A 26,528-nucleotide genomic window follows, 5' to 3' on the forward strand; every position below is an offset into this window, starting at 1 on the left:
CAAAATCACTCAATAGGCCAACCAGTACACTTGTGGCATCCCAACCGGTAACATGACAGAAGTACAATACACAGCCAGTTAGCCCACATCCCGGAGGCTGGGCGGCGCTTCAAATTTCCATCTCCGGTAGATGCTCCAGTGTGTGCCCCGTCCGGGCGTCAGGTCAGTCATGTCCTGTAGTATCTGCTTTTACCCCACAACGCCCATTCCCCTCCCTGCACCGTCGAGCCCCAGGCTGCTCCCTCGTTCGCTCCCAGCAAGTCCTGTCCATCTCTTCCCTGGGCCAGCTGGGTCTAATAAACTGCTTCGCGGTGCTGAACCACCTACCCCACGAACATCCCCCCCTCCTCCCCCCACAACTGCTGCTAATGCGGGCACCCACAAACCTTCCTAGCACTGATGTACGCCACCCATCAGGATCCACACACAAACATTCGATCCACATGGAATTCCATCCTATCTCTACTCTCCCTCTGCATCGTCTGTCATGTAGTCCCGTAACGCCTGTACCACTAACTCCCAGGACCTCGCCAGCTCCAGACATTTCTCATTGCCAGTCCTAGTTGCCTGCCGCATCCTGAGAACACTCTCGCAGCCCGCCCACTTCAACAGCTCATTCCTCCATCTCCACACTGACGGGCCTTCCTTGGACTTCCAATGCCAGGTTATTTCACGTTGTGCCAGCATGATCCCCAAATCAATAAATTTGCTCGTTATTTTAGTCTTCCTAGTATGCGGGAACCAGAGGAGCAGGCACGCTGCCATATCAAAATCTATCTCCCTGTCCGTGACAGCATTCAGGAGTTCCCCCACTTCCGGCCAGTACTCCCCCAACTTCGGGCAGTCCCACAGCAGGTGATCTAGATCTACCTCTGGCGCCAAGCATCTCGGGCACACGGCGTCAAGCACCTGGAAGTGCCGTCTCAACCTCTCCGGAGTCAAGTACGCCCTATGGACAATGAAAAAATGCACCTGCTGAAATCGCGCGTTCCTCGTTCCCTTCCAGGTCCGATGCAACATGCTGACCTCCCAGCGCGACTTTAGCGCCAACAAGGGAACCAGTCCCTCATTCAACATTCTGGTATGGAGGCAAGTCACAGCTTTGACGGTGCCCGCGGCCATTACCACATATTGGCATGCCATGGTCACCTCCGGCTCTGTCAGCCCCCCCCCCCCAATATCGCTGCATCGCTGCCACCACTGCCGCGTGCAGTAGGAATGTACCGTCAGGTAATTCAAATTGCTTCTGTAACGTCTGGAACGGGACTAACGTCCCATTCATATAGAGGTCTCCCACCATCTGCAGGCCCAGCTCCTCCCACGTCAACAATTGGGACCAATCGCCCCCGTGTGGTAGCGCGGTCAACATTCCCAGCGGTATCTCCGGTGCATATGGCCGGTTTTTCCTTGCCCTCTTCAGGCTCCTATTCCAACACAGTTGAAGCGTCCTTTCCTCTATCGTAAGACCCGTCGCATCCAGTTTCTGTTGCATTATGATATAAGACAAGACATGTCTCTGGATGCCAATCCCCCGGTCGTGATCAGGACCCCTGAATTCCCTGGCTACATTCTGTGTTAAAACCTGGAGTTGCGCTGCCAGATAATATAACTCAAAGTCGGGGACGGCCATCCCCCCCTCGGTTTTGGGCCTCGTCAGAGTAGTCAATGCTACCCTGCGCCGTCCGTGGCCCCAAAGGAAGCCGGTCACCAATGTCTTCAACTCTCTAAAGATCCTCTGCGGGATCCATACCGGTAGTGTTCGAAAATAATAGAGTAGCCGCGGGAGTGCTACCATTTTCAACAGAGGCCCCCGACCCAACACGGATAGAGGGAGGGAGGCCCAGAAGTCCATGCAACCCTTCAGCGCACGAATACAGCGCTCCACGTTCCCCTCTAAGAGGTCCACTGCCTCATGGTAAATGCGCACCCCCAAGTAGGTGAAACAGGAGGGTTCCCAGACCACCTTTCTTGTAAGCTGTGGGCAGAGTGTAGTCTTCCGTAATGGGAATGCCCTACTCCTGCCCTCACAGTAATAAATGACATTTTCTCTAATGGCCTGGTTCCCACTGTGCTCAAATCTGCCACCATCATCCCCATTCTGAAGAAATCTGGGGCTGACCCCTCTTCCCCAATTAATTACCGCCCCATATCCCTGCTACCTTATCTGGGAAAGGTGGCTGAGGCACATGTTTCCCAGGTGCTGAGCACCTTTATTGAGGACAGCAATTACCTAGCGCCATGCCAAGCTGGCTTCCGACCACGACACTCAACCGAGAAGGTGGTGATCTCGGTTATGGACCAACTTAGGGAGGGACTTGATGCCAACACCCCCAAAATATTGGTCTTATTAGACCTATCCGCCGCCTTTGACACTGTGGACCATGACATCTTGTTATCACGTGTCAGGGCGGCAGGGATAGGGGGGTTGGCACTAGCCTGGGTCGAGTCTTTTCTGACGAATCGCACTCAGGCAGTTCATCTAGGCACCTTCTCAGCCCCTCAGCGTAATGTCAACTGTGGTGTTCCCCAGGGATCTGCCCATTCCCCTTTATTATTTAATTTGTATATTCTTCCACTGGTGTTTGCTTTACAGAATATGGAGGTCACTGTATACAATTATGCAGATGACCTACAACTCATTTTTGATTTTTCCTCTCCCTCAGGAGTTGGCAGTTTCCAGTCCGTCATGCTATTTATCCGAGACTGGATGAACATCAATCAGTTAAAACTTAATCCGGAAAAAACAGAATTGGTGATGACGGGCGGTGCTGCCAACCCCTGGTCCCCTTCTTTTTGGCCCCCTTCACTTGGTCCCCCCCTCTTCCCTCCTGTTCAGTTAAAACACTTGGGATTATGCTTAACAATCAATTAACACTCCACTCACATATTAGTTCGGTGGTCTCCTCTTGTTTTTTTACACTTCGAGTGATTAGGAAGGTTGCTAGGTTTTTTTCTGCCCCTGCCTTAAAACTTATTTTAATGGCCATGGTCCTGTCAAAAATTGACTATGGCAATATTATCTATAATGGAGCCCCGGCCTATGCTGTGCAGCGACTGCAGCTGATACAGAACCAGGCTGCCCGACTGGTCTTTGGACTATCAAGGTCCCACCATTCGACCCCACTACTCAAGAGCCTTCATTGGCTCCCTATAAAACTGCGAGCCAAGTTTAAATTAGGATGTTTAACTTTCCAAGGAAGAGCGGGGACTGCCCCTGCTTTTATCAATTCGGCAATCTCCTCCTATGTCCCCACTAGAGATCTTCGCTCTTCGAGCTTGGCCTTACTAACCACGCCTCGATTTAGAAAGAAGCGGGCGGGGGGGCAGAAGTTTGCGGTACTTGCACCTTCCTTTTGGAATGATCTCCCCCTACCGTTAAGACTCTCCCCCTCCTATATGGAGTTTCGGAGGTCACTAAAAACATTATTATTTCAGCTGGCTTTTGGCACTTAGCTCTCTTTTCTTTATTCTCTTGTAGGGACCTTACCAGCGCCATGAAACTGTTTCAGTGTACGTGCGCTTTATAAGTGTTTTTAAATTCAAATTAAATTCAAATTCAAATACACAGGTCTTGGACCAATTCACCCTAAGGCCTGACAACCTCCCGAATCTACTCAGCATGTCCACCGCATCTTCCAGAGCTCGCCCAGGATCTGCCAGGTACAACAACAGATCATCGGCGTATAGTGATATGTAGTGCGACTCAGGTCCCTGCGCTATCCCGTCATACACGGCGCCCGATCTTGCCTGAGCTGCCAGCGGCTCCATCGCCAAAGCAAATAGCAAAGGAGACAGCGAACAGCCCTGCCGCGTTCCCCTACAAACCGGATAAGCCGGAGACACTATAGGCCCCAGCCGTACTCGCGCCTTCGCTGACGAATAAAGCACCCTCGTCCAACTCCGAAACCCCTCCCCAACTCCAAACTTCAACAGTACTCCATCCAGGTAGTCCCATTCGAGGCTATCAAACGCCTTTTCGATATCAACTGCCAACACTACAGGATCCCGGGCTGATGCATCGGCACCAGCAATGACTCGGACCAGACGACGAATATTCATCGAGGTGCTCCTGGTCGGGATGAGTCCCGCTTGATCCCTATGCACCAGGGTAGTCATCTGCGGCAGGAGCCTGGTAGCCAGGATGCGACTCAAGATCTTGTAGTCCACCGTTAGCATAGACAAAGAGAACCTGACCTATTGATAGAATCGGACGCGAGTTTGGAAGGATGGGGAGCGAGATGTGGGAATTCATCAACAGGGGGTTGGTGGACAGATCAGGAGAAGAAGTTCCATATCAACTGCTTAGAGTTACTTGCAGGTTCATTTGCAGTTTGCTGCTTCACCCAGAAGTCAGTGAAATGCTATGTAATGTTGTGCATGGACAATGTGTCAGCAGTCCGATATGTGAACAAACTGGGCGGACCCCACTCCAAAGGTGTATCGGATCTGGCAAAGGGTTTCTGGGGATATTGCTTGAGCAAAGGAGTCTCAGTTATAGCGGAACACATTCCTAGTTTGAACAATGGTGTAGCGGACTGGTGCTTCAGGAATTTCAAGCTCTCCTGCAACTGGAGACTAGACAGAGAAATATTTCTGAATATCCAATCCAGATGGGACCCCTTCAGGACAAACTTGTTTGTGGACCGATTGAACACTCAACTGAAAGAATTTTTCAGCTAGAGACCAGATCCTCAAGCTCAGAAGGTAGACGCTTTCTCTCTAAGATTGGAGAGGTTAAGCTCCCTATGCTTTCCCGCCTTTTGTCATGCTACCTCGCCTACTCCTTCAAACTCGTCGCTACAAAGAGACCTTGGTAGTCATAACTCCCCTTTGGAGTTCACAAGCCTGGTTTCCAATAATTTTGGAAATGAGCACAGACTTCCCAATTCTAATTCCTTCGTTCAGAGAGATTCTCCTAGGTCCAGAAGGAGATATCAGACTCATAGCTGAGTCATGGGAACAAGGAAAGCATATCGACTGGCATGGGACAAATGGGTTAGCTGGTGTTTTCAACAAGGTTATGATCCTGTTTCAACTGATTTAGTGAATGTTGTGAGCTGCCTTTCAGAACTCTTCACATCAGGTCTATCTTATAGAACCATGAATGATTAAAGATCTGCTATGCCAGCAGGTCACTCTTTACTATACAGTGTTTCTGTGGGACAGAATGTATTAACTAAAAAGATTATGAGAAGTTTGAGAGTATTAAATCCTCCAACTGCTAAATATACAGCTTTACTGGATGTTAGAGACGTGTTACCAATTTTTCCAATTCATTGTAACATGTTTTGCTAAAAGTAAAATGAATGTAAGGTTTACAAACATCTCAGGTGATTTGTATGTCTGTGGACGCATAAAGTGACCCAGCACATAGGCCTCAAGTGTATTAATTATACTGCATTCCATACCTATGGATAGCTCAGTAGTAATCTCATCCCAGTATGACGTCAATGCACCGCAAGATCTTATCATTTGAACAAAATCAGCATGATCAGTGAAACATTAGGGGCAACCTAAAAGAGCATCAAAATAAAATCTGACAATCCTGATAGATGTTAAGAATGTAGAATTGTAAGTAAAGATCGCAGTGATGGGAGAGAAGGTCGAATTGCTCTGTTATTTTTAAAGCAATATTTAACCGTCACACTGAACCTTTAAAGGTAACCTGATTGTGAAGGGTTTAATATTCCAATCTAAATTCTGAGCAATTCGCCATCTCAGAAGCTCTAATATACCACACACCCGGGTCTTGTGAGTAGCTGGGCTGCAATCATAATTGAGACCATCTCTCCTTTTGTCTTACATTTTGCTAACTTTACTGTTTTAGGTGATGTTAACATTCATTTTGATGATCCAAACAGCGTTGTGGATAACACCTTGTCTGTATACCTTCGCATCATTGGCTAATTGCTGTTACATTCTGCAGGACCCACTCTTGACCCATTTTTACTAATTTAGCTTCTCTTGTATAGGCGAAACCTATGCCTCTATATTGGACAGATGCACTTCCTATATCACTTTAGATTAAAGGGCCAGTGCAATCCATTATACCTTCGAGCAGGAGCTACCATCCTCAGACAAAATTAAATATTTATATTTTGAGTGTCTATCTACAGAAAGGACGTCCAAACATCAATGGCTCTCTGGATGATGACGCTGGCGCCCTTGACTTTTGGATTAGCACATCCTTTGATAAGGTCCTGTCCTGCCACTTAAAGCAGGAGGCACTGAAAGACATTGTATGCCCGCTACATGGTTCACTGATTCCCTACTGCTACTTAAGAAAAAGTGCAAGCAGTTAGAACGCATATGGCATAAAACGTATGGTAGAGGAACCAACGCTAAAATAAAGGTAGCTGCTCAATTGTATTTTAAAGCCTGTCGTACAGCTCGAGTGGACTTCTATTCCAACAAAATCTCAACTGGTCAAAACTCTTTTAAAGAGCTTTTTGGGATTGTTAAACCTTGTTAGTTCGTTCGAAAGTGTCAGCCTCAGGTGACCTCTCCTTGTCCAATTGTGAGGAGATTTCAAAATCCTTTCATGAGGAGATAGTCAATATCAATTATGTACTCCTTTCTGCTGTTTCAAGACAACCTGGGTAGAGATTGGTCATGAACATCTCCCAGAGATTGGATGCGTGTCTTGATTTTGAGGCTAGCGTACCGAAATTTAAGCCTCTAAGATCTAACCACACTTGTATCCCAGCTAGAGGTTATTAAATCAGGATCCCCTTGTGATTCTCTTTCCTTGGAAAAGATTAAAAAGATCGAAAATCCACGCCTTCTGTTGCTTCTGAAATACTTCTTTGATGGAAGGTAGAGGTCCTTCATTATAGAAACATGCCATGTTGGTCCTCTACTTAAAAAGCCTATCTTCGATCCTGAAACTTGGACTAATTATTGCTCAATTTCATTACTTCCTATCTGTGCCAAGATCATAGAAAAGCATGTCAATGTCCAGCTGTCTTGCTATTTGGAGACCCCATGTCTCCTGCACCACTCTGTCTGGATTTCGTCCCAGTTTCAGTATGGAATGTGGCTTTTTGGGTGCAGTAAAACATTTTAGGAAACAACTTGACCTGGGGGCACTGCTGCTATCATTCTCTTAGACCTCCACTCTATTTTTGAAATTTGGGAATTTGGAAAGTACCTGTTGATGAGTCCATAACTGTGTTTCAGTAGGTAAGTGTAGTCCACATATGAGTGAACAGTTGAACAGGCAGGTGCTTCATGGGGCACATAAGCCTTTGCAAGGTACCATCAATGCATCTCTCCTCTTCAAAGCCCGCTTTGCCCAGAGAATGAGATAATAACCACTTGAATACTCAAAGTCATTGTACGGCGAAATAATATTTCAGATCGGAGTCCTGTCCCACCTGCTTTTATGGGCAGTTTCTAAATTGAGAAGGTAACTCTGTGCCAGTCTCTAGCCCTGCTAGTCTACTGAGTGTCTGAAATTATATGAAAACTAGCGATAATCGAAATTTGCCTAGCTACGTAGCGGTAAGTTTCAATTCTATTAAGGACACGGAGGCGAGGATTATGCTATTCTTTCTTCACTTTAATTACAACTTTACTCCACAGCAGCGAACATTTTTTAAACCAATATTTCCTTTTCATGGAATACACAGAAACACAGATCAACAGGTTCCAAACGCCTTGAACGGACTACCAATCCCATGAGTCCATCTGTACACCAGAACATAGTCCTTCCTCCATGTCCGCACGCCCTAGAAAGGTCCCACACATCAGCAGTCCTTCTTCTTTCTTCGCGCAAACGCCTTGGAATCACTGATCTTGTTTGGCCCCATCATGACCTAAAACACAAGATATGGGTGTAAAGCTCCCGAGAGAGTCAAACCATTCATCAATGTAACAAGAAGGCAAACAATGACATCTACACAATAGGACACGGAAAATCATTTATTTACCGCCATACGGGCGGGTTCGCATACAGTGCACGGGAGGGATAATCCTTGCCTCCGTGTCCTTAATAGAAATGAAACTTACCGTTACGTAGCTAGGCAAATTTCGATTCTATGTCCGGACCGGAGGCTCTGATTATGCTAGTTTAAAACTTACTCACTACCAAATGAGCAACGTCCAACACTGGTTTAAAGTAAAATTGTTTAAAGGTAGACTCTGAGGACCAGTCTGCTGCTCACATCAAATCTTCCAGGCGAGCACCCAGAGAAAAAGCCTTTGATGCCATGGCACCCCTGGCAGAATGAGCTCCAAACTTTTTTACGTCAATACCCGCCTCCTGCAATACCCAACACACCCACCTTGCAATGGTAGGGGCAGAGACTGCCTTGTGCGGTTTCTTTAGAGCAAATAAGAGTTGTTGTTCGCCCGGTGGGCGGAGATCTAAAGTTAAGTCCTCATAAGCCTAGAGACACTGCACCACACAGAGTTTGGGCATCTCTGTAAAGGTCGGATAGGAAACCGTCCTAGAAGCAGACTTAGTCCGACGACCAATGGTAAAGGTCACCCATTCCGGGGAAAAAAACGCGTGCCGACACAAGAGCATGGACATCCGACACTTTGCGACAAGAAACCAGACACAGTAGCATAGCCAGTTAAGCCGACAACTCCTTCAAGGAGAGATACCTGTTAGGCTACCAAGATAAGAATAAGTTGAGAACAACATTTACGTCCCACAGGACTGAATACCTCTGTTCCGGGGGCAAGGACAAACGTATACCCTTCAAAATCCAACATATGAAGGGATGTTCCCCAACCGGAGTGCCATCAACCGGTTCATGACCCGCCGAGATAGCAGAACGCATAGCGTTGATAGTGCGGTACGCTCAACCATTCGTTGCCAGTTCAGCCAGGAAGTTCAAGATGGGAACAACTCCCGCGACCACGGGATCCAAGTCCCTCTGAAGACACCAACGTAACCATTTCGTCCAGGCGGACCGATAACGTTTTGAGGTGCTGGCTGTCCATGCTTTTGATAAAAGACATTCAGCCGATCCCGAATGACCTGGGAGCGACCAACGTCGCCGGAAAGGCGCCATGCCATGAGAGGCAGAGAGCCCTGAACCACCAGGTTATGCGGGTCTCCCTACGGATTCTGAAGAAGCAGTAGAAACAGGGGGAGTAGGATTGGAGAATCCCAAGAAAGTTCCAGAAGAACTGGAAACCATACTTGGTACCTCCACAGCGGCGTCACCAACACCATCTCCGCCTTCTGACGACGGACTTGGGCCGCCAAGCGGACAATCATGGAGAACGGCGGGAACGCGTAACTCTGCTCCCGACTCCAGTCTTGGAGAAACGCGTCCGTCGCTTGCGCCAGCGGATCCGGCCTCTAACTGTAAAACCTCGGGAGTTGATGATCCAAGCACGACGCGAAGAGGTCCACTGAAAAAGGACCCCAGTGGCTGGACAGCCATCGAAAAACCCGGACATCCAGCTTCCACTGACTGGAATCCGTCAGGAACCGGGAATACCAGTCCGCTACCTGATTGTCCTGACCCGGCAAGTATTCCGCCATCACTGACACGTGGTGGGCCAAACAGAACCCCCAGAATTCTTTTGCCAAGTCCGCCAGAGCTTTGGACCGAGAGCCCCCCAGGTGGTTGATATAACGCACCACGGACACGTTGTCCATTCTCAGCAGGACGCACAAGCGAATCCTGTCCCTGGTCCAACAGCGGACCGCAAAAGAACCTGCCAGTAACTCTAGGCAGTTGATGTGCAGCTCCTGTTCGTCCAATGACCAAGTGCCTCCAGTAGAAAAATCGCCTCAGCGGGCTCCCCAGCCCGACCTGCTGGCATCTGATTCTATGACGATGTCGGGGGCTGCCCCACAGATGGCTCTGCCATTCCATGCGTCCATGTGGGCGAGCCACCAGGACATCTCTTCCTTGACCTCGGCGGATAAGGGTACTAGCTGGTCGTAAGACAACCCCTTCCGAAGATGATGCGCCTTCAATCGCTGTAGTGCACGATAGTGCAGGAGTCCCAGGAAGATTGCCTGAATGGATGACGATAACAGTCCTACTATCCGGGCAATCTGCCTGAGGGAAATGTGAGTCCTGGCTACCGTTTGACGCAGCAGGTGACTTATTCTGGACATCTTGCGTGGGTGAAAGCTCAAGGACTCGTTGACCGAGTCCACCACGAAGCCTAAGAAAACAAGAGACTGTGTCGGGGAGAGGACCGACTTGTCCCCGTTGACAACAAACCCCAGGTCCTGCAGAAGTGAGACTGTCTGGCGCACGTGATCGGACAAAGCCCGAGGGGACTGAGCCATCAGGAGGATGTCGTCCAAATAAACGATCATCCGAATTCCCTGGCCCCGCAGGAACTCCCCCACCGGATGGAGGACCTTTGTGAAGCAGCATGGTGCTGAAGACAGTCCGAATGGAAGGGCGTTGAACTCGTAAATTTGCTCTCGCCATCGGAACTGTAGAAAACGGCGGTGAGGCAGATGAATAGGAATGACCAGATACGCGTCCTTGAGGTCTAACCTTGCCATCCAATTGCACGGAAGGAGCACATCCCGGAGGAGATGAATCCCCTCCATTTTGAAATGCCGATACACCAACCAACCGTTAAATTATTTCAGGTCGATCACCGGGCGCCGCCCCCTGTCAGTCTTGTCCACGAGAAAGATATTGCTCATAAACCCTCGGGGGTGGAGAACCGCCTGACAGATGGCCCCTTTGGGCAACAGCTCGGAGACCTCCTAGTCTACCAGATTATCGTCAGCCTCTGAGCACAAGATAGGCCGAGGGAGTCCTCACTGGTACGGGGTATCGTAAAACTCGATGTGAAAACCCCTGATTGTTTGCAACACCCAGGCATCGGAAGTGATCGCTCGCCAGGCTCCCTGAAACAGTGCCAGCCGACCCCAAATAGAGTCTTGAGAATGAGGTATCAGACTTACAGCCGGTTGCAGGTCCGCCTGCGTTGTTCCGGTATCCTCCACGGCCACAAAACTTCTGTCCCCTCGTTGGATAGAAGTTGGTGAAATTGTCGGAAGTAGTATATTGCCCCCACGCGGAGCCTTGTCCCTTGCCGGGATTGGATTGCTGGCCACGGCCGGTCGCGCGGCCCCTACCACGACCGGCCCGTTGGAAAAACAGTTCTGAAAAACCCTCTTTATGTTGGATCGGGCCTTATCCAAGCTCGTGAAGGTGGCCACAAATTTGCTCAACTCTTTGACAAAGGGGTCTCCGAAGAGGCCCCCCAGCGCAACCGGCCCTGCCTCCGACGAAGCCAGGTCACCCAACTTGGGGTCCAGCTTGATAAGGAGCGTGCGCCGCCGCTCGGTCGAAAGGGCACAGTTGGCATTACCTAAAAAGATAATCGCCCGCTGCGCCCAATTCGAGAGAACGTCCGGGGAGATAGCAGCGCCAGTTACCTTCGCCTCCTCTGCCAAACCTAAAATCTTTGTAATGGGCCCCACCACGTCAAGGAGCTTGTCCTGACAGGAGCGCCAGGACCGATCTATGCCCTTGCGGGGATCCTTCATGCATTTGGCCAGGAAGGTGGCCATCTTGGAGTCAAGCTCTGGCGTACAGGCCACCTTCCCTGCCAAAGTGGGTCTGGGACACTCAGCCCGCAAGCAACCCCTTGCCTCCTCCAAGGGCTTGCGGAGACGGCCCGCCACAAACTTGGCTACCTTGTCCCCAGGCGCCCAAGCCGCTGACTGCGGATGGACAATGTCATCCAGGTTAAGCATGCCCGAATCATCCTGAGGCAAGTCAACTGCAGAAGTGGACGGCCGCCAGGACCGTGAAGACCCCTCCTCGTCTTCCGGGGAACTGCCATCAAAGGATGGCGAAGCTGGCCCAAAGGACTCCGCGGGAGTTGGGGTCGGGAAAGGACCCGGGGGCAGATTGGACGGTTTTGCGACAAAAGCCTCCCGGTTGAAAGCGTCCCGATCCACCCCCGGGGACCCCCCCCCGAACCCTCCTCCACACGCCCCCCTTCTTAGGAACCGGGGGACCCTCCCCTTGTGGTAAGGTAGAGACGGGATTAGGGGGATCCAAGCAGCCCTGGGCCAAATTGGAACACTCCGCAATGATGTGGTTCGTCAAACACTCCTCCATGGGCGTGACCACATCATTCACAGACTTAAAGATGGACTCGTCCACTGCTTGAAAGAAGTGGTGATCCAGAGGAATGCATTGCTGTTCCTCTTCATAATATTCATCAGCACTCATGATGTCCGCTATACCTCACAGGAGGGCAGCCTAAAATTACACACACACAACCTTAAAATGCCCTTCTGGCACTAACTGACACCAAGGGTTTACACCCCTAAAACACAGAAAGTCCTGAAACCACTGAAAGCACACAGGGCACCAAGGGTTGAAACCCTTAACAAATATGGGCAGACTGGTAGACTGCAAGATATCCAAGGTGGGGTGAAACCCCAGTGCGTGGGCTGCCCAGGCCCCAAACGTGCGCGTCCTCAGGCCGAGCCTGACAGGACGCCAGCTGCCACCAGGCGCGCTTAAAAATGCAGGACTAACTGCCCGAAGGCGATTCACAGTGTGGTGTTACCGCAATACGGACCCCCGCCGGGGTGTAGGAACAATGCGGAAATTACAGACCCCCTCGGGGGCGTTCGGGTTTGTCGGCCGTGGGGGACAAGGCTCCTCGCTGTGACTCCCACGACGCGTCTCGCTCATTTTGAGAAGATGCGCTGCGGAGACCAGCGAGAGCCACGAGCTCCCCCCTAGCGGCCTTTTTGAAGCGCTGCACACTCTGGAGGGCCATGAAAAGGAGCGGAGCTCCCGCGGCAGGGGGAATCTGCAAAGGAAAAACACAGGGAACAACTCCCAAACACCAGAAACCCCCAAGGCGAGGCAAAGACCCGCCAACAACCTATAATTAAAGCACACTGAACATGAAACAGCATCTACGTGAGAGAAACCAGGAAAGAGACTTATCTGTTGCTGCGAAGAAAGAGGAAGGACTGCTGATGTGTGGGACCTTTCTAGGGCGTGCGGACATGGAGGAAGGACTATGTTATGGTGTACAGGTGGACTTATGGGATTGGTAGTCCGTTCAACGCGTTTGGAATCTGTTGATCTGTGTTTCTGTGTATTCCATGAAAAGGAAATATTGGTTTAAAAAATGTTCGCTGCTGTGGAGTCAAGTTATAATTAAAGTGAAGAAAGAATAGCATAATCGGAGCCTCCGGTCCTGACATTAAATCAGCATTTTAACAATTGCTATTCGTCCCATTACAGATATTGGCACTGGCGTCCAAAATTCAGTCTATGCTCTTTAGACCCCAAACTGTCCTACCCAGATTTCTATCCTAAACATCAACTGGAGCATGGTAGATGTTAATGCCCAAATATCAAAATGTCTTGATCTTCCATGCTATCCCATCTTCCAAGATTGGCAAAGAGCCGGCAAAGTATACCCTGGGTTAAAAGGAAAAATGTAGGATTTTGACCAGTTTATTATCCCCTGGATCTCCTTGTAGGTTAATGTGTGTTTATGTTTCATGAAGTAACACGTGATCTAAGCGTGAACCTTAACTCGGAAAAATACCACGGAAAATGTATGGAACTTGAAATGATTCACTCTGTTTAGGATTGGGCCACATTTTGAATTTCTGTTAAATGAAAGTGGTTAGAGTGGGAAGAAATGTATGATTCTTGTCAGCTCTTCTCAGCTACCTTCTCTTTTGTAGCCCAGCCTCTGTCATTTCCCCACCTCTTACAGAGCTTAACAAATGTCACACACAAGTACATACACAGTTTTGATTGGACCAGAGTACTCTGTGTTCCTCTAAAGATGGCTTTTAGCAAAACTACAGTTAGAGACTATTGTTTTTGTAAAGGATTGGGAGGACTGCTAACTGTGCCATCAACGTTACTTCAGCAGTCAAGAACCTGGACTATTAAGTGTCCTTAGTTAATGGATGCTTTATTACCAGGCGGAAAATTGACATGGATAACTAAATAATGAATTTCTGCACTTTAACCCTGCAGCTAATTAGTGTGAAGAGGGGCTTGTAGGGTTGGTTATTCGCGCAATCCTGCTTGGATCTGCATTTACTGAACACAAATACATGGTTAAACAATCTTGTGGTGCAATGGCTAAAATACAGTTTAAAAAATGATTAACTTTATAACTTTCCACAGTGAAAGGAAAGGTTTCACTAGGTGAACATCAACAGGAGCAAGAAGATGCTCTTTGGAAGGTAGAGACAAATTTGCTGCGCACAGGCAAATTCCTTTACAGCTCTCGGGTAATGTGATACACTACACTGCTGCTCTTGTGGGGCAGCACCTGCAGCCTGTGCTGCACCTGATCAATGGAGGCCGCATCACGTTGGTGACCAGATGCTTCAAATAAATCATTCCAAACTCCTCTTGGGAAACAGGCCCCAGCAGATTGTCTTTTCCTTTGTATCTCTGCAGGGGTGATGTGGGGAATCGGGAGGGGAGGACGGAAGGGGAAACAAATAATAAAAATAAAAAAACACTTAAATGCTCGCTGCATAGCGCCACGTTCCTGCAGGCGCAGGCTCCCAGAGTGCACTGCGGCCAATCCTGATACTGCTTTCATTCTGCTGAAAGTAGCGTCAGAGTGCACTGCGGCCAATCCTGATGCTGCTTTCATTCTGCTGAAAGTAGCATCAGGATACGCCTGAGCGCCGATTATTTATGCTCCCAGTTAGACTGGGAGCCTGTGCCGGCTCTCTCCAACCCGGCAACACAGGTGGGGTTGGAGAGAGCTTCAATGCGCATGATAGTTTGACTGACCTGAGACTTCTGACCATACCGTCATACGCACTGAATAACAGGGGCCAACACTCCCCCTACAGCCTGTAAACTAGAGTTTATTATTGTTTAAATACCAGCTACTGGCAGGTGGGCGACGCTCCTCCCCCATAGCGTAGGAGCCGCTGCTGCTGCTCACATTGGTCTGGGAGATAATATTGTATTTAACTTGCTGATTTTCCAATAGATGTTAATGTTAGCCTATTAGTAGGGATATGCTCGTATTTTCATCCGAAATGCAATCTCTGCCCTTTCACCTACCGGACTGATAAGGGCATGATTGCCTACAAGAAAGAAAGGCAGGGACTACTTTTTATTTTCAATTGCACTAGGCTGTTAAGTGGCATAACAATAAATGATATTGTCAGTCATTCCCAGCTTTTAACGCGTTGTGGAGCTTGTGTTTTTCTTTAAACTTGATTATTACCGGCTCAAAATCCCAGTATGCAACATGATGTTGACTTAAAAGGCAGATATGGCAAAAAAAGTTATGTGGCATGGCACAATTTGTCAACTATCTTTTACAATTTTACAAAGTCATCTAGTCCATCTCAAAACTGTGTATTTCACACGTAAAACTAAAATATAAATTCTGCTCACATATTTTGCTAGATTTCACTCACATCAAGCATTAAACTAGGGTCACTGGAAATATGCAATTCTGCGACCACATTGTTTTCCACATAATTATGGATTTGCTGTACTTTCCACATAATCCACCATGTTCTCCATAATTTACTGATTTTAACCAAAGAAAAAGTTGTTTGTAGTTTAAACGGATGAAAAGTAAAAAAACAAAACGTTATCACACATGTTACAGCGGAGTGGCAAGCCTTTTGTCACCCAGCGGTAGATCACCATTCAGATGATGATCACTGTATATGTGTTAATATCGTGAAACCTTTGACCACGTAGTGATAACTTGTAAAATGAGAAATGTACAGCATTTCACAATCTAATTGGACTTTTCTTGTTCACAATTTAGTCACCCTGCCACATAATTTGCCCCTCCCTTCTGTGCAAAACAAGCATTGGCAATGCAAATGATGTTGTCTTTTGTGTAGTGGAATGCGTTATACCAAGCTTCACAATACAATAAATGTCCAACATGAAAAGCAGGTGTGCAACCTTCCCTAACACAATGAACAAGAAAGGCGAGCAGGCAATACCAGAAGGAACATCACACAACTCTCTCACCCATACAAGGCAGGTGCAACACAGGTAGCTAACACACTAAAGATGGAGTGAGGGGTGTTAAAGAGCTGTTGGATGCTTTCCATGCATATACATTAAGATACAAGTACAAAACTCCTGGAAAAATTTGCCAAACTTGTTATGGACTTACCATAAATTCATGTACAATTAAAGGATGATGAATTCTCATCTGTCGAGTGTGGTATGCTTCATCAATAAATTACACATTTAGTAATGTGAAACTTCTGAGAGTACTCCACTACACTGGTTCTACTGTCTCCTAAATATGGGCTCCCTAGATTGGGTGTGTTTTCACTTATTTCAATATTTATGTTCTACCTTTGTTAAACTGTCAGACCTTTCTTTAAATTTGTATGTGGATGAGTTAAAATGCTTTTTGCTGCTGTCTTCCTACTGCAATATTAGAAACGGCAGGGCAGAGCAATGCACCCCACTTCTCTTTTATGACATGTTTGGGTGCCCAAATCTTGCCTCTCTGGGGCCAGGCGTCTTCCTCAGGATTTTTGGTATTTCACATCAAGTACTGGGAAACATTCCCTAGTTCACCTGCATCAGAAGAGGGGGCAGGTGGGGCACATTTCTGTAGGCTCCACTTCTTGAGGAGGCCCGCAACATGCGGCTGGCTGTTGCAGACCTGCCAACTCAAACAAAACATTCACATTGTAAGGAGATGGCGGGGCCTTGGAGGACGTGGGGCCTTGTGCCTAGAAGTACATGCAAGGCACTTTTGCCCCAGTCCCATCCCAAACCCCATAAGTGTATTTTTTATTTATTCACTTAAGCACATTAGATTATGTCACTGCAGTAGTGTCATTTATTAGAATTAGCAAACCACACCCCTTCTGTCCTCATGATTTTATTAATGACTCAAGGCGAGTCAACTGTTTTGTTTTTCCTACATAAGCCAATGGAGCAACATTATGGTGTAGTAAATCACATAAAATGTTGATTTTATTGTACAGTGCCTATCCAAACTGAATTATTTCAAGGTGGTCTCAAATGTGATCATCACGGAAAAGGAGGCACAGGAAAGATAATTAGGTGTCCAGGGTCACACAGTTTGGTCAAGTTGGGAAGCCGGACTGGAACTGAAAACACAGTCAGGAGGTTTGGTTGCACCTGGGGCTTAAACTAGTTGTAGGAACCTGACTGGCTTAGGCACTTTATGCACAAGTTCAAGTTCAAGTTGAAAGAATTTATAGAGCGCACTGTGACCGAGCGGCTTCCTGGCGCTGGAGAAGAAAGGCGATAGCAGAGAGAGAACAGCATATAGTTGGAAATGGACCTAATAGAGAATGGAAGATAGTTCCTGAATTGCGGGGCAAGGATGGAGAACCTTGTACCGCCAGTTCTGGACTTACGGAAGCGGGGAACGCTGAGGAGTGCCTGATTGGAAGAGCGAAGATCACTGCAGGGGCAATAGTGAGTGATCCTAGAATTGATGAAAATAGGAGCCGTGTGGGCGCGGGCCATAAAGACTATGCATCCCAATTTAAAAAGGGCTCTCTGCAGGACGGGAAGCCAATGGAGAGACTTGAGTAGGGGAGTGGTATGATGAGACCTGGGGAGTCGATGGATGAGACGAGCGGCCTGATTTTGAATGGTCTGGAGACAAGCATTGAAAATATTCTTAGTTTTTTCATAAGATTGGGAAGCAGCAGTGGAAACCCTTTCTGCATAGAACCGGTACACCTTGCCTAAAAACAGGGTAGGCTTCTCTCCTTCAGAGAAGACGTACAACTTGGGAAGCATCAGCACGGGTATTCCCATGACAGGACAGGTACAAATTGAGCAGCAGCAGTGCAAGCTTTGCTTCCTCACAGAACACGTGCAATTTTAAAGCAAGTGTCCATCTCTCACAGAAGGCGGTAAGTGCAATCTTCCATTCCCTGGAAGGAAGATTACAAGCTTATCACACTTGCAGAAGATGTACAGATGTACAGATAGGCATGAGTGACTTGTAGGTTAAAGGCAGATCTATGGAGTGGATGCTTAAGTCACTGTGAGTAATGTAAGAGGATGAGTCACTGAATATGTGAATTCTGCCACCACTCTCTTTTATGTGATATTCCACATCAGCAGCCTGTTGGTTCTGCTACTGTCAATTATAGACTGTTGTTTCTGTTGATTCTTTGGTTTTCCAGGAAGGAGAAGTAGCCACTACCTAGTAGGTCTTTGTTATTTGGAGCAGCGCAGCCACTGTTTACGTTACGATGCTCTAGACAGGCACATAGGTGCCAACCTTCCCGAAAATGTGTGTGTACCAGGTACTGTGCCATCCCAGCTTTGGTGCTGTACATGTTCAAAATATTAAGTGCGCCAGTGGTCATATTCATGCAAATTTGGACAATAATGCATTTACTGTATAGTTTTTCTGCACATAGTTTCGAGTGAAAAATGATTGTAGTGAATTCAAGGCACCATGAAACAACTGTAAATGGTTTCACCAACATGGTACAAGTGCAAATAAAAAGCACATACATACACGGCGAGCACTGGCAAAGCCAATGACGCTGGCATCCAGCCTTTTGGCTTTGTCAGTGCTTGCTTTGCTTTGTCATCGTGTTTTAGAAAAATGTATTGTTGGAGAAGCTGCTGGGCCCTCATCAATATAAAATAAGTATTTGCAATGCAATAGGTCTCGCATTGCTGAAAGTTTGAGCTGTTTCCATTGCTAATAATAAGGAAATGCCAATAGCTCAAACGTTCAGTAATGCAAGCGCAATTGCATTGATATTCAATCGCAGCACTCGCGCTTTATCTGTAAAAATCTTACGCCAAAGCACGGGTGCCTCAATTACTTAAAACGTAAAGAAATTGAAAAAACTTTTTTTCTATTTCTTTACTTTTAATGCAATTGCAGCAGCCACACTATAACTTAAGATGTTTAAAGTTTGCCGCGATTGTAACAAAAGTAAATAGAATAAAATGGCAGTCATGCACAAAAGCAGACAGCACGAAGCTATTTAAGAAAATAGTGCTCCGAGGTTATAATTAATTGGTGCAGAGTAACAGCACATGTAACAGGGGGTGTCTTCATGGGAGGCTACAAGAAGATAAAAGATGGTACTAAGGAGGGACTACTAAGCCTATTGGCCAATGAAAAGCCACCATTTACAAATGACAGTCACAAGAGCCAATTAAAATGATGGGTAGAACGTCATGCACATATCCTGAATACGAACAAAAACAATTCCCAACAGGTATTATTTAAAAGACGGTTTCAATTGAGTATGCCACAGGCATTACTGAGAACAGAAAACAAGGAGTCAAAAGGTTTTGAAGGAGGGGTGGTATTATTCACCAAGGACAAAGGGGCAATAAATATGCATTTACAGTTAAGACAGCACTGTAAAGATTAGATCTTGTGACAACCCAGTGGCACTTGGTGCAAGGTGCTATATACAGTTTTAAGTGAGGTAAAAGGTGCAAGTGCTATTAAAAACAGCATAAGTGGCGCATAAATGAAAGTATATACATCAATTAAAGCTTCAATTACAAAACAAGTTACAATCACTTGGAAAAACAATTATTTTCTGGTAAGAGCTTTAAGTGCGATATGCGTCATATGATTCAGGCTGTGTGGTCCACACAGCCTGAATCATATGACGCATATCGCAGTTACTGTCTTAACTGTAAATGCATATTTATTGCCCCTTTGTCCTTGGTGAATAATACCACCCCTCCTTCAAAACCTTTTGACTCCTTGTTTTCTGTTCTCAGTAATGCCTGTGGCATACTCAATTGAAACCGTCTTTTAAATAATACCTGTTGGGAATTGTTTTTGTTCACATGATACACCCATCCCAACGTGGTCTATGGGTTACCTCCTGTCTTTCCTATAAACATATCCTGAATACAGCATATCTCAAAGAAACAGCGCAACCGTTGCCTGGGCAATACCTAAAAAATGATCTAAAAGCAAAACATTTTTTTTATCGCAATAAACATAGATTTCCAAAGTAGTCCCTGGCACTTAAGGGGACTTCTTATTGTGTAGATGTGCTCATTGCGAAAGCACAGAAGGCCGTCATTAACAGTAAATTTAGCCAGTGACTGAAGAGGACTAACCCATTGCTCAACACCTTATGCTGTAGTGAGTGGAGGAAACATGTGAATGACACAATAACCGGCCAATGAATGAAGAGGGCTACCTGAAAAAATGTTAGTAAAATCAAACGATATTGATTGGCTGACACTGTAATATTGTTACACCTGTAATTCCCCATGTGGATCCTCAAATCCCTGCTAGGGAGTGATTTCTAGTTGCCCGCTTCTGACACCCACAAACACGGGGAAATGCCAAGTCCAGAATTACAGGAAACATAAAAATCCATTTGTCTTGTGCCATACCAACACATTAGGGACTAACATGTAGTGCCCTTTCCCAAATTTTCTTCGCAAATTTTGTGCTGGTGACCGCTCATAAATGTCACCTCCTTTGAGGTGAAATGTGTGATCGGAAACAAAAGAGTATTTTTCTAGGTGCTGTTACCCACCCTATAATCTCGCAATTGTGCAGTATAAGACTGTCTACTATATGGAGAGCATAGGTGCTAACAACCATTTGCATCCACTTTAGCTCTGGCTCCATTAGGCATTAATGACAGTCCTATGAGGCAATATCAGTATGTCCCAATTAGGCGTCTTACTTGGTAATGTCCCTACTCTCATTTATAGAGGCTGGAGAATATCTCATCCAGCACATTTTCATAGGATTTTATTAGGCGAGTGAATGTGATGCACACAAGTATGACCTCAATCTCTCAAGCAGATATTTTCTGTTTTCCTTCTAGTTGTGCAGCTGGAGTGCCTACCAGTCCAACGATTTCCACATAAAGTTTGGTATCAGATTATATGCATTTTAGGGACCCTTTAAACTGAGGTGCAGGTGTAGACTTATCTCATTAAAGAGTTTAAGGCCAAGGCATTAGAAGGATTGTCCGCCAAATCCAGCTTGGTGAGCATGGGACATTTTCAGAAGAGAGTAGTTGGAAGTGCGTAGTTTTCTGGATGACATATGAGAGGCGTTGTTAGACCTGTCGGCCCTTTGGGGGGTCCCTCCTTTTATTTATTTATTTTTGTCCCCTTTTGCCTCCTAACACTTTCCATTTTTTTTCCTTTTTCATGTCCACTGGGATTTTTTGATGTTGTCCCGGGGGCTAGGTGCTGCTGGGTCCCTATGATTTTCTGAGGCCTTGGCGCCCTTTTTGGAAGTGCCTTTTAGACTAAATGTGTAAACTCACAAAATGGTGGCTTATAACTGCCATGATTTTTACCTTAGGGTCTAGGGCCATAGGGAGCTATGGGGAGGTTCTAGAACCTTCTGGCTTGTTCTGGACACAGGGGACTAGGAGTATATAAGGCCAACACCTGGGAAGCCATTTTGTCATTCTGGGGCCAGTTGGAGTTTAGGCTGTGGCAGTAGGAGGTCGGCGCAGAGTGGGAAGCTTGACCGCCTTTTGGGGCTGCTCTTCCTGTTTCCTGACATTACCCCACATCCACCGATCTAGCCCAATCAGTGTACCAGCCTTTAGCCCTGGTATCACCCAGGGTGTGTGAGCCCCCAGAAGTGATCGCGACCTCACTGGACTGAACTTCCTTGACCCCCCCCCCTCTTCCTCCCTCACGACAAGTAAAACGGAACGTAGCCGCTGTGTGACTTCGGGGCAAGAACTACTTTGCCTACAGCCGTGTTCTGCCTGAGGTGGCCCTACCAACCCCAAGAACCTACCAGAGTGGTGGGTGGTTCGGCGACTCTTCAGGGCTTTGCTGCAGTGGCGGACCTTCACGCGACAGGTGATAGAGGTGAGGTGTGTCGCGCAAAGTTGGCGGAGCATCCAAGCCGCGTAACAGTGCCGTTGAGGGGAGGCGGAAGCTGCTGAAGGAGTTCGCCGGGAAGAAAGGTGGGAGTGACGTCCCCGCCCTCCTAAGCATTGGCGGCAGCGCAAGGGGAGGGGAGAAGCCAGTGGAGGCCGGACTTGGGCGGGAACTACCCCGGGTGAAGCCCGTCACGGGGAGGAACCCCGAGGCACCCAGGTAGTACTGTCAGAGCCGGCGTGGGAAGAACCGTAGGAGCGCTCAAGCACAGCGCGATATTTGCTGACAGGAATTCAGCCAGGAATCAGCGCTGAGGTGGGCCGTCTCCATTTAACTTTTGTGAATAATAAGGAAGCAAGGTCATTAGGAGAAAACCGTGACTGAGATTTTGGGCCCAAGCTGCGGGTAGTGGCTGCGTACCTCGACAGATTGTAATCCCCTCGCAGCTTAATGCCCCGATTTCTATTCTGTCTAAATTAGACACTTCCCCGTTTGTGAAGAGACTTTCTCGGAGGGCGGAGGGGAGATTCTTGTGCTATTAATCAAGGGGACTCTGAGTGTGGACAAACAAAAGCACACAGGAGGTTCTGGTACACGTTCACATGGATAAGAGTGAATTTATTGCAGACGTATGTACTTAATTCGATGTTAGAGAAATTCATGTTGGGAACTAGACAGGTCAGGCGACTGTAGCAGGAATTTAAAAGGCTAACTGTGATAAATGTGTAATTTGCCTATTCCATTTCTAGATTTGGTTGCTCAGAGATATTTATGAATACAACCGAATCACCTACGGAGCTATAAGTTGAACCCTGAACTTCAAAAGTGAAATAGCCAATGAACCGTGAGGGGTAAAGTACATACTAAATTCCTCATAGGGAAGTGTTGTCTTTTTTGCTTACCTCATCTATTTTGGGGAACAAAAAGCTAAAAGGTGGAATAACAGGGTGAATACGGAAAGTCTTCAACTTGTGGAAAAAGTATTTATTTATGTACAGTAAAGTCTTAAGAATGTCAGAAATTGAATGTGGAGACATTTTACTGTTTTGTATGTAATTCCTGCTAAGAATCCAGAAGATACCAATCAGAGTTTTATAAAGTAAGCCGTATTTTTCTAAACCGGTGTGGCGTCCTTATTTTCAGTGGTGGAACGCTGGGTTACTGTGAGTGAGTTTTGTAAGCACAACACATTTGCCTTGGAGATTAGCTGTCCCCGCTCTGTGTCAGGCTACCCTATGTAGACTGGTAACCCCAGGTCTAACAGGCGTCAACAGATCTGTCAAGCATATTGGGTCAGTGCAATAGAAGCCTGGTGGAAAAAAGAGAACTTTAAAGAAGATGTGGTGCTTTACTGGAATCCAGTGTAGTGACTGACGAGCCATAGAGACATGAACACATTTCTTAAACCTGATTCCACACTTAGGGGCAGATATTAAAGTCCTTGGAGCTTCCTGATTGAGGCTTTTGTCATGCCACGGTACACAGCATCTCCATAATCTATGCTGAAAAAAGTTGTGCCTCCCTATATCTGCTCATCATAACTAATCAATAAAGGAAGGATTTTTCTTAGAATGTGCAATAAGAGAAAGCAAGAGTACCACACTTTCAGAATTTTGATGTTAAAACTGTTGGTCTTATTTAAAGGCTCTTGCGCTGCAGTTGCGTCACTTTTTTTTTACACAGCGGGGGTGCAATCAGTGCACCACACTGCTCCATATCTACAAACTGACACACTGGGTCCAATGCGTCTGTTTGTAGAGCCCTGTGTCACATTATTCCTGCGTCCAGTATAATGTATGCAGGGTAGGTGTACCCATGCAAAAAGCCAAATAGAAGTGGTGCAGTTAAATTTACAACATTTCACTGTGTTACTCTATGGCTTGACTGTGTCAGCATCCCTATGCCTGCTCAGACCAGGCACGAGGTTTGAAGCAGGGCTTTTACACTGGAACTTGCCTATGTGTTGTGACGCATTGCTGGAGTTGCATCAGTCTTACGACTAGCTCCAGCAATGCGCCACTTTTGTGCCAACAGATGGTCAAAACTTTTTACGCATCTGTTAATCCTTGCGCTATAGAGCCCTGTAGTGTAAATACAGTGCATCCGTGGTGTCGCAAGAGCATTTGACGCAGGTGCAAGGAACTTAACGCATCAATGCTGAAGCATCCATTCCTTGCAAATGAGGCCCTAAGTTTGTGAACAAAGAGCTTGCTAAGATTGTTTGCTGAGACGACAGAGGCTGGGAAGGACACCACATAGGCTGGCCAGAGATTATGTGTCCAGGCTGTGGGCCTATTGCCAGCAAGTAGGATTTCAGTTTTTTCCCCACATTTAATTTGAGGATGTTGCTGGCTTCCCAGTCATGGATTCATAGAAAACATTCTCCCCTGCTTAATCCAATTCATTAATTAATTAATCATGCCCACTGTGGTTTGGCTGCCTTTAGTTAAAGTTAAGTAGTATCTGCTAGTCATCAGTATAGGACAGAGTTTGAATTCCATATTATGTAATACATTCCCCAAAGGCTGCATATACAAATTAAAAGGTATGGGCAGGAATGAAGAACCATGAGGAACCCCAACAAGATATTTGCAATCTGTCAAAAATGACCCAAACCAATTTAGTGCGTGACCAGAAAACACTGAAACATTTAGGGATCCAGTAAAGATGTCAATGTTGGCTGTATCAAATGCAGCAGAGAGATCTTTTAGGACCCACCTAGCCAGATTCCAGTTATTTCTCCTCAATGGACCTCTAATACACTGTATAAATAGTAAGCAGGGCCAGAGCTTGGGTGCTCAGGTGCTCGCAAACAATTGTAAATATAATTGGAAATGGAATTTATATAGCACTTAGTAGCCCTAATGAGGCGGTGAAGTGCTTTGTGGCGAGTAGCACACTACTGTGGAACCCAAGATTAGAGGTTAATAGTTATTAAACTAGTCATTTTGTTTCTTTTAATCATTTTCTTCCAATCTTCCAATCAAATAAGTAACGTTCAAGCAGCGGTGAGAAAACATGTTTACCTTGGATTAGATGGCGAAACTCTTACCATAAGTGGATTAAGCAGGGGGGTCGCAGTTGTTCAGTGACCATTTGGCTTCATAGACTGTGCAATGGCTTGGGATTGGCTGGGGAAATGCTTGCCATTTGCTCATTGGCTGTAGCGCCAAACAGAATGCCTGTGACCCTGAAAAGAATCTGCTTGCTTTACATCCCCTCCTCAGTATGTGAAAGGCTCTCTGGCTCTTCACTAGGTAACCTGCCTTTCTCTTTCACTGACTGAAACCTGGGGGACCTGGGCAACTGGAAGACATTGGTAACTCTTGTCAACAAGATTGGTACTGGTTAGCAGACTTTTCATTGAGGGGGCCTTATTGTAACTGGTCTGCGCTATGAAGCAACTTTAATGATGCTCTCTGGTGCTGGGTTCCATCAGACCTGTACTTAAGTCAAGGGCTCACGAGGCCCCCTCTGTCCCTGCTTCCTGAGCTCTGTGTCTATAAGGGGCACGGTTATGAGTTACTGATGGAAACGCGCCATTGTCTTCTGTGCACGGTGTAGAGCAAGGAGCCGGAGCAAAGTCGGAGGATTGTGATAGGGCGATTAGCAGAAGACAGGTAATATATAAATGTAATTGCTGAGTTAGTGCTTGGTGTAAGAAAGCTTGTGTGTGTGTGTCAGGTGGGAAGCAACCGTTAGACTGCATGCGTTACAACGCATGCTTTTACCCCACATGCCATTACAACAAAAATGGTTTGCTTTAGGGGGTAGAAGGTGTTGGATTTAACTCCAACACCTTCCCTACTGTTGCACAGACTGGAGTTGGAATAGTAAATTATATTATTCCAACATCCAGCGCAATCCTCAACAGCAAGTCGGGGTAAAAAATTGCGTTGTAATGGCATGCAAGGTAAAAGCATGCGGTGTAACATCATACAACCGTGCCAGGTGACTTGTCAGCCTGGCATTGACTCCTGTATTAGGCTACCCAGGGCCAATGATAACCTACACCTGCCTCAATGATGCAATAAGGACCAGGTCTTGCATAATGATTCCTGACATTATGATGGCAATTCTTTGCAGAATGTGTATGGTTGTCCTTAGGATACATTGTTCACCATTATCATAATGCTGGTTCTGCATAAGTATAGTAATTCTTTGCATACTGTGGACATCCATGACATGCTTCATACCATCTTGGGCATAATGCTGACCCTGACATGAAGGTGATACGTCTTGCCATAATGCTGGTAGTTCTCGGGCTAATATGGGCAAACGTGGCTTAAGGATGCTTATCCCTGTACTATACCATCCCTTTCATAATGGTGTATGTCCTTGGCATATTAATGACATCCATAGCTGAGAGCCTGAGAGTAGAATCTTCTGACATAATGCTGAGCCTGACATCTTGGTGGCAATGTTTATCTTATTGTGGGCATCTATTGCACCCTGGCCCTGCCATAGCCATGCTATTTATTGACATGAGTTAAGCATCCATGCCACAGAGGTACCAATGCATTTACCCACTTTTAGCTACTCCTGGTCCTAGCATAAGGATGGCAATAATTGGCATATTGTGAGCATTGTTGGCATGATGGTTTCCATCCCTCTCTTAATGCTGGCTCTGGCATCCCTGGCATTACAGCATAGAATTCTTAAAATATTGTGGCCATCTTTTGCTTACAATGCCTGTTGCATGTCAGTAAATCTATGAAAGATGGGTAG

The 26,528-nt window shown here is 46.6% G+C and overlaps 1 protein-coding gene across 4 annotated transcripts in view; it reads left to right on the forward strand.

Annotated features, from left to right (window-relative positions):
• The window catches only part of LOC144791238 (uncharacterized), a 186,833-nt gene that overhangs the window by 89,512 nt on the left and 70,793 nt on the right, over positions 1-26,528 (forward strand). The window contains exon 1 of one of the 4 annotated variants that reach the window (XM_078665891.1): positions 21,390-22,115. The exons of the other annotated variants lie outside the window; for them this stretch is intronic. The gene's annotated coding sequence lies outside the window, so the exon portion shown is untranslated. Of the gene's footprint in view, positions 1-21,389; positions 22,116-26,528 lie in introns of those variants that run through there. 4 annotated transcript variants of the gene reach the window in all.

The sequence above is a fragment of the Lissotriton helveticus genome, chromosome 11, assembly GCF_964261635.1.
Source record: "Lissotriton helveticus chromosome 11, aLisHel1.1, whole genome shotgun sequence".
NCBI lineage: Eukaryota > Metazoa > Chordata > Amphibia > Caudata > Salamandridae > Lissotriton > Lissotriton helveticus.